The 13589-nt window shown below is 48.1% G+C and overlaps 1 long non-coding RNA gene across 1 annotated transcript; it reads right to left on the minus strand.

Annotated features, from left to right (window-relative positions):
• Positions 1-1306: 1306 nt before the first annotated feature.
• On the minus strand, positions 1307-3417 carry LOC110342049. The gene is made up of 3 exons (XR_002384040.2): positions 3292-3417; positions 2040-2236; positions 1307-1534 (listed from the first exon to the last, which is right to left on the minus strand). It is a non-coding gene; the product is annotated as an uncharacterized LOC110342049 (long non-coding RNA).
• Positions 3418-13589: the final 10172 nt, after the last annotated feature.

The raw sequence follows: 13589 nt of genomic DNA on the forward strand, positions 1-13589 counted from the left end.
GGTTTGATGGCCCATTCTATACGTTTGCTGGGGCTAACAGGAGGGTCACTGGTCTGTGCTTTCTTGATCTACCTCTGAAACGCAGGGTAACAGATATTGATTCCTTGTAACTTGCTCAAAGATTGTTAAAAATAGTACCTCTGTCATGGGTTTAAATTATTTTTGTTGTCTGTAATGGATTTTTCTGATCGTGGAGACTTGAGTGTGTTTAAAATAATGGCCTGTTCTCAAACTCCTTTGCTGGAGATTCACCCATCTCTTCAGGGCATAGCGTCATGGATGATTATCAACTCTGTGGTGACAGCCTGGATACAGGCACCAGAGCACTCCTGGCAGACCTTGGCAGAAGGGGATTTACTATGAAGCTATTGAAGCTTCAGATGCCTTCGCATTCTTTCTTTTCCTAAAACTGGTCTTCTGAACTGTATTACTTGGGTCTGTCTCTAGGCTTTTTTTTTTTTTTTTTTTTTTTTTTTTTGGTTTTACGTGACAGGGTTTCTCTGTATTGTTTTGGAGGCTGTCAATCCAGCCTGGCCTCAAACTCACAGAGATCCGCCTGTCTCTGCCTCCCGAGTGCTGGGTTTAAAGGTGGTGACCGCCCGGCCTGTCTCTAGGCTTTATGGAAGCTCACATTTTATGCTTCTGCAAATGTTCTTGTGGGCAATACTATGAGCACCTTACCAAAACATCAAATGAAAACCATGGGTGTGTTCTTTTCACCTACCAAGAGACTGACACCAACCTTCACCAAGTTACTTGTTCTTTTGTTTTCTTAATGGGGGATGTCCTTCTGTATATGTGCTTCTCTTATTGGTTGATGAATAAAACACTGTTTGGCCAATAGAGGCAGGAAGATAGGCAGGACTAGGAGACGAGGAGAATTCTGGGAAAGGTAGTCAGAGAGAGACCACAAAGAGATGCTATGTAGCTTAGGAGGGAGCAACAGGTCCAGACCCTTCTTCAGTAAGATAAGATCACGTGGAAATACTTAGATTAATAGGAATAGGTTAATAATTAAGACGGGGCTAGCTAATAAGAAGCCCTAGCCAAGCCCGGTGTTGGTGGTGCACGCCTTTAATCCCAGCACTCGGGAGGCAGAGGCAGGTGGATCTCTGTGAGTTCAAGGCCAGCCTGGTCTACCGAGCGAGTTCCAGAACAGCCTCCAAAACAATACAGAGAAACCTTGTCTCGAAAAAACAAAACAAAACAAAACAAAAAAAAAAGAAGCCTAGCCATCGGCCAACAATTTAATAATTAATATAGTGTCTCTGTGTGCTCATTTGGGGCTGAAGTGGCAGGAGGACCAGGCTGGCAAGAAAACTTCAGCAACAATAACCTACCTAAAAGTAACTTGAGTATTTATTCACATATGCACGCAGAGAGCCACACTGGCAGAATGAATATTCTCCATGAAGGAAGTTTCTAATTAACAAGTCCAGACTTGCAGCCAGGAGAGCTGGCTTCTGAACACATGCCAGGAAGCAGCAGAAGGCTGGGCACATCCTTCAATCCCTCGGAGTCTTAGTTTCCTCATCTGGAAAATAGAGATGCCAACACTTCCTCACAAAGACGCCATGCAAAGTGAGATCCTACATACTAAAATTCTCTGTGAACCTTGGAAGTAATTTATAGATGGGGTGTTGCTATCACTCTGAAACTATAAAATTATACTCAACTAACACACAGTTTTGTAAATCACAAACTGTACATTCCATTTGGAGGCATGAGGAGCAGGAGCCAAAAATTCAGGATGCAAATAGCAAATGCTATAACAGGTGTATCATCCATTTTAAAACAACAAGTACAGTATCCATCTTTAAAGGAATCAAGGCTTTGCTGTCTACACACAGCAGATCCTGGGTTGCACTAGTGTCCCAGGTCCCTATATTTGTTACCTTTCCTTGACATCTCTCCATGCACATTCCTACAATTCCTTCTTTAATGGCTCTACCCTCCAACCCAGGAGAACATATCTAGATATCTAGAGTTGTAAAGTGCATACACCTGAAGTTTTAATAATGCTTTGTGTTGCTTCTGACCTGAGATGTGTTCCTCCAACCAGAGAAATAACTTGGAAAATGGTCGCAGGTTTCCAGAAGATCTGAGGGGTCTTCACACCCCTGGGCAGTTTCTGAGCACTCAGCTTGCTGGATTCTGTTGAGTTGGGGAGGCTGTTGCTGGACTTTTCTTAGCTCAGTTGGACAGCAGTTGAAACATAGGTTCCTCCCCTTACAATCTGTTGTTTTACAAGGAAGGCCTCATTTCACCAAGACCCACGCACAGCGGAGCTTCGAGGCGCAATAGAGACAACTGCATTCATTACCTCCAGCCCTACTCTCAGTTCAGAAAGGAACCCTGCTTCAGCTCATTATCTCCAGAGCTCCAGCTTCATCAGTCTCCATTAGCAAGTACTCTGTCTTTCTGCCAAGAGGCAGAGAGAGTGGGCGACTCAGTTCCCTGTCCCAGGTACTGACACTCACAGCCACCTCCTTGCCAAGCACGGCTCTGCATTTCACTGGGGAGAGCCCACCCTCCTCATCTGAAGGGTGTCTGGTGTTGAGTAGCCCTCTGACATCCAGAGACAGCAGCCACTTCGTCTCTAGCTTGCATTAGTGAATAAAACTTTCCACTCCTGCCATGGGGAAATGGAAGTTTCCCCACCTCTTCTAACCTCGATCCCCCATATGGCTGAGCCTGAATGTTCAACTCACTAGGTGAAGCAGCTGTCCCCTAGTATTAGCCCATGGCTTTGAAAGAAAAGATGGAAATGGAGAAATCCAGATCAACTATATCCAGAAGGAAGAGAAAGGAAGGAAAACAAAGAGGAAGATGTGGTGTGGTCCATGGGTCATGGTGCCGGATCGGGGGTGGAAGGTAGGGTCATTGGACAGTGAACCAGGAACCTTCCAAAGGGCAGGCGGCAGGTCTGTGGACCTGGGACATACGTGTAATCACCATAAAAAGCTCCCCCATCAATCCCTACTTTTATGTAAAAATCAAGAAGATAAAATTAAACACATCGATCCTTATGGCTCTGTGGGGTCCCCTTCCAGCTCATTCTTATCACCCCCTTCTCTAAATTTGCTAAGTTTAAAAACAAACAAACAAAAAGCAGATACTGTTTAGCATGAAGCATATCAGAGCTCTGCCCGGAGAACCAGTGTTGGGGGTGAGCAGCAGGAAGGCATGTGTACTTCGCAGCCATCTACTAGGGGGTGAAGGCGCCCTGGCCCTCGTCTGCAGATCTTAGCTACTGCTGAAGGAGTCAGGAACCGGAACTGCAGAACTCACCACAGCGGGCACCGTCGTCACCGCACAGCTGACTGGGCCTTCATCCCCAGCAGTAGTCACTGTTCTGGTGGGGAGGTCTGCTCACAGACCACTGTGGTACCCTGGGACTTCCATGCAGGAGGGAGAGGAGTGGGCGGAGAGGAAGCTTCTAGCAACCGATAAGTAACAGCTGCTTCAGCTCCTCCAACCCTCAGTGAGAATGACTCTCAGGTGCGGCTGCCTCCGGCTTCCAGAGTGCACTCGGGTAGAGTTCCCCTTCATCCTTCTCCATTGCCCCCTTGTTCCTGAAAAATGCCGCCCAGTAAACCACATTCACCTGGTTCTTCAACTCCCAGGGGCCTCTGGAGAACCCGAGACATCTGGGAGATCTGTGAACTTGTGAGGAGGATGTTTCCAAACAACTGACAAGGAGGTAGATAGAGAAGAAACACAAACAGGACCAAACAGGATGACACAGGGACTGGAAAGGGCCGACTTCCCCGTCCCATGTCTTAAAATAATAAAAGGTAGGTGTGAGTGCGTGCGTGCATGCGTGCGTGCGTGTGTGTGTGTGTGTGTGTGTGTGTGTGTGTGTGTGTACGTGCGTGCACTAACATGTAGCTGTATGCTTTCCCTTTCTTCTGGTAAGGATTGCACTGTGTCTTTCACATACTGGAGACACAACTAAGGAACAGTGGGTTATTTTATCCTAAAATCTGTTTTTCTTTGTATTATTCTAACTTTAGTAAATGACAAAATAGCTTTGACAGGAAATAAAATAAACGAAAACACAGTTTAAAGAAAATGGCACTGTGTGAGCCACAGAGAGAGGGGCTAGACAGAGGAGGGGTCTCCTCTGTGGGTTCAGTCTATGGTACCCTGAGCCATGTAGGCCAGTCCTGGGGAGCCCCGCCTCCCTGCTGTTAAGCATCTAACCCATGCAACAACCTCTAAGTGGATCTCCTCAGCACCTTCATTTTACGCATGAGGAAACTGAGACACAATCTGAGACATACAATAACAACAAACACACTTATTTTAGCTAATAAAGCACATTGCAGTGCTCAAACTGTATGTATAAACATTCTGACACTTCCCAGGCACCAGTATTATAATTGCATTGTAATTATTATCAAAGAGCCGGCTAACAGTTCCTCTCAGGGCTAGGTGTGGCTAGGTCTCAAACTTGGGACAATACTCTAGGTGCCTATTGAACATATCAAAACAGACCTGGCTGCCAGGTTCCCCCAGCATCCCTCAGTCCTTACCTGCTGCAGGGTGTGGCTGGCATACCCCACCCCCTACCTTAAACTTCTCCAGCCCAGGGTCTGAGCTGCCCTTCCCTATATAACCCAGCCCTTTTGTCTCCCCGTTACTCTCCAGGTCTCCTGCTCTCCCCTCTCCCCCCCACCCCCCTCCTCACATGGCTGACTCAGGGTCATGTCCACTCTGGCCTCTCCGAGATGTCCCTGCCTCTGGCTATGCTCTCCTTTTATCTACAATAACACTTCTCCATCATACCCTTCCTCTTCTTCTTTTTTTATCTCAATAGAGACCAGCTTTGTCATAGTATTTCCTTAGAACTCTTAAAAACATCAAGGTCGTATTTGGGGCCGGGGAAGCATGAGGAGTGTTTGCCTGGAGTCTACCTGTTCCCTTGTGCTTGCACACACAGCCTTAATCTGAATCCGATTCCTTTCTTCTCCTTCCTGGTCATACCTTCAGGACTGGCAAGGGGAGGCCCTGCCCTCGGCCACTGTAATCGTGTCTCCTCAAAAGCATGGAGAAAATCCTGACTCCACTACCAGCAGATGGGATCTTATTTGGAAATCGAGTCTTTGGAGATACAAGAGGGCAGGGTACCCCCAACCCCACTCCCTTGTCGAAGCTGGGGGCTGGGGGAGTGCCCAGTCCAGACTGATCCGAAGGCTGGCCTGGTTCAGGGAGCAGCAGGACCAGCAGTCTTTTTAGACAGTGGGAGGCTGAAGTGGGTAGTGGGTACGGCTGTGAAACTCACGTAGAGATGATGCCACCTACCATTTTAGGGTGTATACAAAACGAATATTCAGAGAAAACTGAGCAAGCAAAAGCAAGTAAACTTGGGGGTGGAGGGAGAGTTGGGCCTAGAACTGTCCTTTCCTGAGCCAGACATCCATCCCTGGGTTCCCAGCAGCGAGTAACTTTTAGTGACTGTCCTTCCTCTTTCCCCCAGCAATTCGTTCTTTTTCATGTGCCTAACCTGACCCGGGTATGGTGGCCCAAAAGGGCAAGTTCAGGCCCTAGACAACAATGCGCCGTGCAACATTGGCCTAGACACTTCATTTAGCTCACTTTCCCACGGTCCCTTGTCTTCATCTGAGAAACAGTGGAGGAGGTTAGACTCTTCAATCCGATTCATGTAACAGCCCGCAACATTAGGCAGCAGATGAAACTGCCACGGAACCCTGGGACAAAGAAGAAACCCCCAACAGAGGGAGGAAGGGAGGGACAGAGCAAGACGTGGCCATATTGGCGGGACTGAAGCTTGCCAGAGCCTCAGGGCTGATAGCCAGTATCTGAGGAGGATCAGTTTACCCTTTTCCAGGGATGGAGACTGATCTAAACCAGCACTTATTTTACAAAGGCTATGCTGTCAGCAGGGTGTGATGTGGTTTAGGAGGGAAGGAGAGAGAAATAGTGAGGCTGTTCAGGAACCAGCCACGGGCGGTGGTGGCCTTAGATGAAGAGCGGAGGAGGGGAGAGGAGGGATGGATAATGGCGAGGTCCTAGCAGCCATAGGTAAGTGAGCTTGACAGATCTCTGGAGGAGAGTGGGGCTCACTTGATATTGCGGGAGGAGAGTGGGACACACACTCCATGGAGCCAAGGCCTTGGGGACGGGGAGCAAGGCAAACTAACCTTCCTAGCCCTCCTCACTGCAAGAACAACTTCCAGAGATTAGAGACAAGGTTCCCCAGGCTGGGTCTATCCCTGCAGCTGAAAGCACAAGCCACCCCCACCCCCCAACAGCAGGAAATTTCTTTAGGCCGCTGCTGGCCTGGAGCCTCACGCTAGAGCTCCATGTTTACACATTCGAGAGAATTGAATCTCACATAATCATACGTGTGACAAAGGCCTCGGCTATAAGCAACATTAATGAAGACAAATGAATCAGCCAAACTCTGCAGCCTGTGCAGCCTGCTCCCTGGGCCCAGCCTGCCTGCTGGGAGGCTGCTCCGAGGGGGATGGGCAGGGTCTGGCTGCAACTGACTTTGCCTGACAGAGATCTATGAAATGCCTCTGGGCCTGGCCCTCCCAGCCTCACCCAGGCAGGCAGTCTTGGAGGTGTGGGGACATTTTGAGATTCTAAGAGCACATATGCACACTTTCAAGAAAGCCATCCTAAGGGAGGCATGTATGCATAGAGGAGTTAATGGTGGTAAATAAACAAATCCTCCACATCCTGGTGGTTGCTGGTGGGGAAAGCAGCTATTGCAGTCTTAATTCCAGCCAGGCAGTGAGTAACCATACCCTATGAGACACTTTAGGGAGAGCCGTGAGTCAGCCGTGCATACAGCGAGTAGCTAAATGTCCTTCTACCCTGTAAGGCCTCTTGTGACATTCTTCCCATTCTCTCTGTGACAGATTAGAAAACATTCAGCATTGAGACTTTTACTCCCATTTTTCCTGAGAGGATCAAAGTCCATCAAAAGAGGCAGGCGTTTATAATCACGTGGCCTGCTTTCAGAGCTGTGGGACTATTATGACCCAGGGGCAAGATGGACAGCCAGCAGGCTGTGCTATGACCCAGGGGCAAGCAGGCTGCATCTCGACAGGCCATGTCTGATGCTCGGAACCATCGAGACAACCTCCAGAAGTGGGAAGACAGTAGTCCCAAGGGTTTCCAGAAGGAGCACATGAAAACCCCACCTAGTTACCAGGCAGAGCGAACAGAGCCATCATTTTGGCATTTACCCCACGCAATTCAAGAGATGGCATGAAGGATAACCTCCCACTCCCTAGAGATAGCTCCAACAGGGCAGCAGAAAGGGCATCTTTCAGAGTCTGTAGGAAGGATTCTTAGAAGATTCTTGACACAAATGAAATAAGCCAATATCACTGGGTCAATACAAAGGATTTTGGAAACTAATTAGTCAGTGTAGAGATGGGATCAGCGGATGGCCACTTAACAGTGGAATGAAAATTTGACAAGTCAGGAAAAGGCTTGCATTCAGACAGGGAATACCACTAGGTCTCATGCCTGTGGGAGAACTATGGCAGTGACTCAGTAAAAGAAAGTAAGTTAGGGGACAGATCCACTGCCACCAGCAATCTTCTACAGGGGATTTTCTCTTAATGGCACACAGATTGATCTTTCCATTCCCTGGAAGGAAGTGGAAATGAGCAGAAAACATAAATATTTTCTAATAATGCAAGGCAGGCCAATATTAGGATACATGTGTACAGAGGAAATGAACAGTGCAAATAACACATTTGGGGAAGCAGGTTTCCAGCATCAACAGAGTGACTATGAGTCAGTAAGACTGGGGTGAAAACAGTGTAGGGCATTGTTCAACATGACCTAGCCAGCAGCCACGCCCACTTAGTGGAGGCCCAAAGAGGCTTGTTGCCTGGGGCTCATCTCTCACCCCAGTTTCCTCTTCTAAGACAAAAGGGTTGAACTAGATGAACTCAAAGATCCCTTCTGGTCCAATGATGCTATTGTTTGTTATGATTTCCCAAGAGGTGTCAGATCATTGTTAGCCCAAAGTTGGTGAACACCATGTTGTAGTAAGGGTCAGGAAAGGGCATCCTAAACCAGGGCTAGGTTTTACTTCCCTCCCTTGCCATGTTTCTGGGACAGTCCATGAGAACCCCTGGAAAACATTTCTAGTCATGGTCCCAGGAACAGCTGGGGTGGTCAGGCTGCCACATTGTACCCATAGTCAAGCACATTGCAGCAGCCTGCCTGAGTGGACTCCCGACACATGGCAGGAAAGCCACAGCACCATATGGCCCCCGCACATAGTCAGCCCCTATGACACACAGTCAACCCCTATGACACACAGTCAGCCCCTATGACACACAGTCAGCCTCTATGACATACAGTCAGCCCCTATGACACACAGTCAGCCCCTATGACACACAGTCAGCCCCTATGACACACAGTCAGCCCCTATGACACACAGTCAGACCCTATGACACACAGTCAGCCCCTATGACACACAGTCAGCCCCTATGACACACAGTCAGCCCCTATGACACACAGTCAGCCCCTATGACACACAGTCAGCCTCTATGACACACAGTCAGCCCCTATGACACACAGTCAGCCCCTATGACATACAGTCAGTCCCTATGACACACAGTCAGCCCCTATGACACACAGTCAGCCTCTATGACACACAGTCGGCCCCTATGCCACCCTCCTGGCTTCTAGACCTACTTTGTCCTCAGTGCATGCTTGACCACCAGCAACAAACAATAAAACAGTGACAGTCACTCTTGTCACACTAAACCACAGTTTAAAGCACGGGTATGTTGGGGAGCAGGACGACTGGGGGATTCTTCTCTTTTGTAGCACCTCACAAAGGCAGGTGCACAGAAACCCCGAAACAGTTGCCCCACAGACCTGATGTAGTACTAATCTCTGGGAAGAAGAGAGCCACCACAGACCGAACAGCAATAACCGCCCAAGCGGCAGGTGCCCCAGGAAAGTGCTGCAGTCGCTCCCGGAAGGACAAGACCTGGAAGTGCACTCCGAACACTCAGATTAAGGGACTGTCAGCTGTAGGGCCCATGGCGCAATCTGGGGTGTCCAAGCAGGCCTAGTTGCGTGGGTTCACAGGATAAAGGGGAAGGGGTGAGGATGGGACAGAGAAGAAACAACAGTGGGTAAACAGCTGTCCTCCTTTCTATTGGCTCCGAGTCACTGGCCACAGCAGGCCTTTCTATTTCCTGGAAACAGCCCTAACCCTCATCTTCTCTCCCTCCCTTGTGCGAGAGGGGCAATGGAGGCTCCAGGGAACAAGGGCCACACCCAGGTGGAATGGGCAGCGCCTGGGGCTCAAAGTCCAGGGGCAGCCCTTCCGTTTCACAGGCAGCAAGATCATCCACGGAAGGCCTTGGCGGCTGGCTCCTGGGTCTCACTGGGTCTCACCGCCCTCTCTCTGGGTCAGTAGGCCCCAGGGCTCTCCAGCCTATGGAAATTCCGAGAAGCAGGGAGAAGAAGGGGGAGGATGGGCTGCCCAGTCCACAGCCCTGGCATTAGGGTGCCAAACACTTGGAAGGATGCCAGACATCTGGCGCTTTGGTTCTTTGCCATCTCCCCAGCCAAGATTCAGATCTATGGATCCTGGACTCTTTCTACCCTAGTTGTCCCATGCTTTAGATTACCCAGAACCGGGGCGGCATTATTTTGTTGAAAAATCAAAGTTGCCCTGCAAGGCATGCATTTTCATAAGTGGATTTCTAAAGACTAAATGCAGACAGTGTGGACTTAGTCTGGCTGCATGCCACTTCCGCAGCCTATGTGATGAATCCACGGCAGCATGCTTATTCCTTCACAGAGTGCAGGAAAACACACAAGCCCAGGTATATCAGCAGGGCCCCTCGGGAGCCAGACAGTAGGGAAGTAATTTAGGGGGGAAATGTGTACAGAGAGTCTGAGGCAGCTTGTAGAGAAGCCCTGTAAGATGGTAACCCTCAGGCATACACCAGAGCCCTGGAACAAGCCTGTGACAACAGTAATAACATTTGTAATAACACTTATCATTGCTTGTTCCTATGTGTTGTGCACGAATCTCATGCTACCTACGGCTATACTGGGGGATTCAATCGGTGGAAAACCACCCTCACCCCAAGGGAGCTCAGACAGCTGCCGTGAGGGTGATCTCTTTCCCTCTGCTAGTTCTCTGATGGGCACTTTTGACCCTCTAATGTCAACATTCCAATTCAAGTCTTGGGCAGCTGTAGGCTGCTTCTGCCCACCACTGATAGGAACTGTCTACATTAAAGAGTAGCCAGCCCCTGACAGCCACCAATAAATGAGCCAAGATTCTGGAGGAATGTCCCCAGGAATGACTGTGTCTGGCCCAGGAGGCAAAACCGTTAGCTGGTGGCTAGACTCCTGCGGGTTGGGTGAGAAAGGTCTCTCAGTTCGTAAAAACACAGAATGTTAAAAGTCCGAAATGAAACCAATACTGTTGCTGTCTTTGTAGAGTAGCATGTCCTGCATACCTTCAGAAAGCCCACATGCCCCATGTCTGCTGCATAAGTGCTCTTCAACTGCTCATTTGCATGTGTATTTTTCTAAGGAGTGTGTCCTGAGGGAGTAAGGGAATGGAGTGAAAATAGCATCGCATAGCTGTTGACAGCATGGTGGCCACGTTAAGCACAGGGTGTCCAGAGAATTACTGCACTGTCACATGTTGCTGTCACTAAAGACTTTTCCAGGCGGCATGTCACTACAGGTAAGGACATGGATCGGAGGCTGGGGACTGTCAAGTGAGCTCTTATTGGCAGCAGGGCCTGGTTAGAATCAAGTTGCCTGACTCCAAAGACCGAAATTACAAAGGAAGCACAAAGCTTTCTTGTAAAGTTGTGACAGTCTTCAAACACACCGCATGACTCCTTTCAGCTAGGATTTGGGACTCCTGACATTTTCTTTCTTTTTCTTCTCCTCCCCGCAAGTTCAATCAGAGCAAGTTTTAGAAAATGTGTCCCAAGTGGGATGGTAGTTACTTTTCTATTGCTGTGAAGCGACATCATGACCAAGGCAACTGATAAAGTATTTAATTGGGGCCTTGCTTACAGTTTCAGAGAATGATCATGTGACCAGCACGGTGGGAGGAGCATGGCAGCAGTCAGGCAGGCATGGTGCTGGAGCAGCAGCTGAGAGTTGCAGCCACAACCCCTAGAGAGAGCAAGAGTACCTGGGAATAGAGTGGACTTCTGGACCTCAAAGCCCACCCCCAGTGCCACACCTCCTCCAACAAGGCCACACCTCCTCCAACAAGGCCACGCCTCCTCCAACAAGGCCACACCTCCTAACCCTTCCCAAACAGTTCCACCAACTGGGGCCAAACATGCAAATATGTGAGCCTGTGAGAGTCTTTCTTTGTAGCCTATCAGACGCTTGAAGACAGCCCAGTTGGCAGGCCCCAGATGAGCATCACATCCAGAACTGTCTTTCAGCCTGCACAGCTTGACTGTACAGATTCAAACACCTGTACTGATCCAAAGCAGCCATCGCCTAAAGCTACCGAGTCTGGCCAGCAGGTGTCCCAGATGTAGGAATGCCACAGATTTTCCATTAGCTTCCTGAAGCTCTGGTGAGTTGATCCGTGCCCAGGTTCATCATTCTAACTGGCCAATGCCAATTCCAGACCTAGCAGGTCTGGCTAACACAGTGCTTCAGCTTGGGATGCTCAAATTGTTCCCTTGTGTTAGGGAGGATCTGAAGCTGCAAGCAATTAGCACCAACTCTGCGAGACTAGGGAGAGATGATCAAGAGAACAGACGCTCACAACGACTATTTCTGTCCACATGGAAAGATGATGTGCTGTGTGCATGGAAAAAAAACTTCAGATATGTTCTTAAAGCTTATGTTTCAAATTGGAGTTTTAAATATTATTCTAGGAAAAGCAATATAGTCCCTTTCACATCAGAAGGAGAGCTGTATATAAACTAAAAACCTGTTGGAATCTTCACGGAAGAATTAACACGGTAAATGAATTTGTGTATTAGTACAAATTTATCGAACTGAATGAATCACAACTTTAATCAGTTATAGAATCTCAGTACTCAAAGGGACCTTGGAAATCATCTGTCCTGAGAGTAAGAATCATGGAAAACAAACAGGCAGTCAAGAAAACCCCTCTCAACTAGAGAATAAAGAAACCAGGAGCGGGGAGGCAGCATGTAGGCTAAAGTCCCTGCCTGGGTTCAAAGCTCTGCTTTGCTTTTTTGGTGGCAGCATAACCCAGGGTGACAGATGGACGAGCTACTTTCCTCATTGCTGTGACTAGACAGACACCTAACATGAAGCTTTGTTTGGGTTCATGTTTTAAGGGGGCACTACTGCATCTGTCACGGTGGAAGGGCGTGGCGGTGGGGGAGTGAGGTGACTGGAGTCATTGTGTCTACAGTCAGGAAGCAGAGAGAGAGAGAGAGAGAGAGAGAGAGAGAGAGAGAGAGAGAGAGAGAGAGAGAGAGAGAGAGAGAGAGAGAGAGAGAGAGATGAAGGCAAATGCCCTGCTTGCTTTCGCCTTGGTTAAACCTTGCTGGAAGACCCTTACATGCATGCCTAGAATGTTCTGGGAGGTTCAAAATCTAGTGAACAGTGGCGATTCACCACCACACTTTTACCTTTGTAAAATAGAGACTTGCAGCATGAGGTCACCCCAAGTTAAAAGGGAGACAGTCCATAGAAAGAGTGTGGTGTCTTGGATACCATATGGTGACCAGGACATTAGCACCCAGAATATTTTAGCTCCATAGAAAAGGGAGCCCCCAAACAGAAGCCAACATTATTGACATTGTCATCTTTTTCTTCTTATCTGCCCATGGAAGAAAGGACAAATTGTAGGAGCCTAAGCACTCAGGTCACCAAGGAGAATAGCCTGATGCCCACCATCATCTCTGAAAATGACCTCCTTGCAGGGAGCTGTGGTTTAGCTAAAAACAAAGCCAAACCTGGTTTGAGAGCCACACAGGTTGTCTCCTTTTACTGTGAAGAAAGGAAATGTGAGCTGCCTGCACGGGGTCTTTTCCTCTTTTCATTTGCATGCGTGTCTAGTGTGTACGTGTGACATGTTCTCAAAAGTTGGCATGTGTGGATACAGGCTCATGTGTATGTCTGTGCATATATGTGGAAACCAAAGGCTGGAGGGGATCTTGTTTTCTCTTCCACCTTATCTTTTTTTAATTTCTTATTTCATTTTTATTTGAAAATATAGTTTTTCATATAGTTTATTCTAATCACAGTTTCTCCTTCCTCACGTTTTCTAGACCCTCTCCACACCCCCACCCACCAAGTCCACATCCTTTGATTCTCTCTCTCATTTAGAAAACAGACAGGCATTTAAAAAAGAATAAATACAAACAAGTCAGAATAGGACAAAACAAACAAACAGAAAAGGGGGGGGCAAAGAAAAGGCACAGGAAACATATACAGATGCAGAGATATGCACAAACAGATTCCCACACTCAGAAGTCACATAAAAACTCAAGATTTGGAAAACATAATATGTAAGTGAAAGACCTGGACGGTAAAAACAAAAACCAAAACAATATGTCTGGACGAAGCATTATGAGACCCAAAAAAAAATCCTCCAAAAA

This window comes from Mesocricetus auratus, unplaced genomic scaffold (genome assembly GCF_017639785.1).
Source record: "Mesocricetus auratus isolate SY011 unplaced genomic scaffold, BCM_Maur_2.0 Super-Scaffold_15014, whole genome shotgun sequence".
Lineage (NCBI taxonomy): Eukaryota > Metazoa > Chordata > Mammalia > Rodentia > Cricetidae > Mesocricetus > Mesocricetus auratus.